Below are 4,232 nucleotides of genomic sequence, written 5' to 3'. Positions count from 1 at the left end.
TGTTGAAATGAACTACTGGCGCGTTGAAAATTTGGAATGTCCTGCGGCGCCCCTGTGGAAACCACCGCTTTAACGCACAAGATGGCAGTGATCTGCAAAGTATAACTCAAGGGCCTATGTCTTAATAATTTAGTTATTAATTTAGTTATTAAGGTTTCATATCTCTGCGGATATTTTCATTTTTAATAACAATATCACCGCTATGTACTAAGGCAAACTTGCGGGGACAGCGGTTGCGGTAACCACTGTCTTTACGAGTTCTATTCCCGGCATTTTGTCGAAGTCTTTCATATTTGTGAAAGACTTCTCCGGGGGAAGCCGACACTGTGCACGCGCACAGTGTCTGCTTTCGGCGCCAGTAGCAGGATGTGGGAGAGAGAACGGATGATCTTGCCTCTAATACTAAATAGACTTAAAGCAGTTTACGCCATCTGAAGATGGTGTAACTACCGGGGCCAAACTCTGACAAGTTTCACTTTCTGTCGTTGGTTACTTAGGGGTCAGGTCATAGTCCCCATTGATAATAATGGGGACTTTGATCTGCAGCGCTAATTAGCAGTTTGCCGGTGATTTCTGTGACCTCTCCAGCATTAGGCTGTTAGTACATAGCAAACAATTCCTAGAATTATACAGGAGCTGCAGTTTCTACATAACTTTATGAACAAAATGCTTGATACATAGGACCGTCAGTCACTGAGCAGCCATTGAACATAGCGGCACAGTTCTTCCTTCTCCTTCTATAGGAAAGCCACCTGTGTCTTTGGGAAGCAGTGTAGAGAAGGTCTGAGACTTGTCAATATCGCAGCACTGCTCTACAGTATCGAGATATTGGGATTTTCTGCATCATTTGGAACAAGAAGCTGTTGGTGCCCGTGTGACGGTTTGGAGAGACAGAAGCGTTGGCTATTGTGGGCAGAACTCAGGCTGTGCCTGTATGCACAGAACTGACACATGGGTTTGTTGGGACATATTTTTGAAATATGCAATTTTACAGGCCGTGCTGATCTGCAAGGGTCTTTCAGTGTCCCCTCTGGATTATATTCTGGAGCACACGTCTAGAAGACCACAGACTGTCCATCTGGGCCTTTTCTGGGGTCTTTCCCTAAGCCTGTCTATGACCTCCGATCCAGCAGCTGTGTGTGTGGTCTATAGGCTGGGTACGGCTAGGCCGTTTCTGCCTGTGATTCTGTGATCCGGTCGTGTTCTAGCTCTGCCTTGTACATTCATTCTGGAAAAGTGCAGTTGTGCCATTGGGCCCAAGTGACCCGACCTTTGTGTGCTAAATTAAAATGCCCCTCCGTTAGTGTCCTATATCTGGGCGTCTGCCCTTTTTTTTTAATTCATTGTTCGGATTATCCAATTAGACAGCGACGGCACAGAGTGACTTTGTTTGGGACACTTCTGTCCCTGGGTGGCTGTAAATGGTCGGTGGCTGACTTTGACCTTTGAACCACAGTTAATATTCACTTTAATTTTGTGTTTGGGCTCCAGAGCAGCGACTGGGAAAGTGACATACCGTTAGAATGCTGGCACATCTATAAACCGGGCTCATTCAATTTGCCGATACTAATTGCTTCCTCTTTCTGAGGCCTGGCTAGCCACTGACAGAAGCCTGGACGCAGATAGGAAATGTATTTACAGTAAGTGAATCTGGGAGAGTGTGCAGTTCTATAAACCATTGTGCTAATCTGTTGTTCTGTTACTATATATAACATATATAATGGTGATATAATTGCCACTATTCAGCGTGCACATTTTACAGACGTCAAACCCTTTTATTTTTACTTTCCCCGGAACATTATTATCATTAATAATAATACAAATTAGTCCCCTTGTTCTTGTCTGCTGTAGGAAATTGTCATTCCTTTGTAATTGAAGTTTAATGTGGTGTTTGTACTTGTCCTGGATTATTTACCAGTCCCTGGGTTGGGGGTATTTCTGCGATCTAGACCTCTTCTAATGTCCCCTCCTTCCTGAGAACTTTATAGCAGCATACGGAACCTAAGAACCTGTTGGGTGCAAGAAGTTTGCTATATATGGAAGTGTGTAGTGTATGCCCGCAGACAGGGTCTGCTTCTCTCTCTGAATCATTGCCAATCGGTTCTTTTTCAAGTTATAAGTGGCTGTCTACCCAGTTTATTCTTTAAGCCCTTCCCTGCTCTGCCAGTTGGTTAATCAGCCTTGAACGCCTTTCCTCGTTAATGCTGAGCAGCGTTTTGCATATTAAGCTCCTAATTATGGAAGCATGTGACCGTGTCCCTCCTGGCAGCGTGTTTGGATGTGTCCCTTCCTGCCAGCTAGGCAGAAACGTCTGGAGGTCAGGACTTCCACTATAGAAGCAGCAGGACCCAGATGGGTATCAGCCCGTTATCTCGGAGGCACAGGGTGGCCCTGCTCAGCGTGTGCCCTGGGACAGCTGCGTACAGAGATGAGGACACTTCTGGGGAATGTACGAATCCAGATAGTTCTTAGGAGTCAGCTGATGAAGTTTATTATGTGAAAAGTCTCTACTTTGTAATACTCCTCTATCATCCCTTCCCCCCCCCCCCCCCCCCCTTCCTCCCTTGCTCCCTTGTCTGGTTGTACTCTGCATAAGGGCTGTGGTCAGTACGGACCCTTAAAATCTTTCATTGCAAACAGTATGTATTGTACACTGCTCATTTCATTGGCTTGAAAGATGGCATGTACTGTATTTCATATGGTAACCTACTAGGACACTGTTTTATATCTATATATAATCTGACGTTAAGGCAACAAGTGAACCGTTTTACCCATAAGTCTTATCTTGTAATGTTGTGTTTGTTAATGCAATTATCAAGAAAGAGAGACATGCCTTCTATGAACAGGTGACGATATATTGGCTCTTATCAGATCTTTATATCATTTTTGCTAAATGAATAACTTTTATGATCCAAGCAGACAGTTATTAGCTGTACGGGGCATGATCGGAGCTCTCTCTTTGCTCCGAAAGGTGTCAGGCTGCTCTGCCTTCCCCACAGAATGTTCTGCCGGCCCGGACATAATGGTAATCGGCTCTGCTTTTGTCCTGTGTTATGTGGCTTTTGTTATACTCTTTTTTTTAAAGTTTTCAATTGTTGCAGTGTGGGCTTTGGGCATACGGTGGAGTAGTACCAGCGTGTGACGTTCACCTTTTTATTTAATTTTTTTTTCATTGCAGACCATCCCAGTGACGCTGGCTGTCTGCGCAGCAGAAGAACTAACAACGAGGGGCTCCCACATCCCATGAACAAACAAGAACACGAACAGGAGGGGTGCAGCGTCAGTCCGGAGTCTGTCCTGAGGCTGCGCAGAGGACACATGCCAGTCACCTCAGAGGGTACAGACTCCCAGAATGACCAGTACGATGATATGTGTGCCCTCCTGGCGGACCCCCCTCCGTCTGCTGCCCAGGATAATGTAAGTAATAGGAAGGGATATGGCCAAAGGGGTCTCTGGGGGGGGGGGGGGGGGTTAATATTTATCTGTATGTCATATAGGTGCTGTTTGTACGTCCTGATTACATAAGCTTTATTTAAAGTCTAAAATCCGCAGCAGAAATGTCTCTCGGATTACTGACATCCATTGTGTTAGCTGCAGGTAGTATGAGCAGAACTGGAGGGTCATGGTTTAGTAATCATGGAAGGAGTTGGTGGCGCTTTACCTACCTTTTTCCCTGGGTGCATGCGATGGAAAACCACCGACCACTCTCGGCATTCCTAAATGGCTCGTTTGGCCTGATGGCGAGCCCCAGCAACGTCACTGGCTCCGAGGAGCCGAAAGACTACCACCTTATGAAAAAAGACCTGAACATGTATGTTATTTGCAGAAGGGGCTAAATATAAAGTGAGTCACGTGGCGGGATGCTGGCATGTTCTTCTCTCCTGTTGGTACAGAAGCCTTCCCGTCCTGATGCAGCGAGCGTTACAGCCAGCGTGTATGTGAGAGCAGCTGTTTGTAGAGTGTGTTCTTTGCTCTCTCTGTGTAGGAGAGAGAATGTCTGGCCTGTGCGCTCGCCAACTAGATCTGTGCACATTTGGTTGCCTCTAATCTGTCACACGCTCTCTGTGCTGGACACAATGTACTTCCTATTGTTACTGGTTATAACACTATTATACAGTTCCCTGTTCCAGAGCACAAACCGGCTTCCCATGTTTAACCAGCAGTGTTATAAAATAAAGCCGTATAATTCCGGTTCGTACGTAGGCGTCTCCGTGGCAGGGGGCATGTGGGCA

Source organism: Taudactylus pleione, unplaced genomic scaffold (genome assembly GCF_031769625.1).
Source record: "Taudactylus pleione unplaced genomic scaffold, aTauple2 ptg001958l, whole genome shotgun sequence".
Taxonomy (NCBI): domain Eukaryota; kingdom Metazoa; phylum Chordata; class Amphibia; order Anura; family Myobatrachidae; genus Taudactylus; species Taudactylus pleione.
This window is presented reverse-complemented; position numbering follows the sequence as displayed.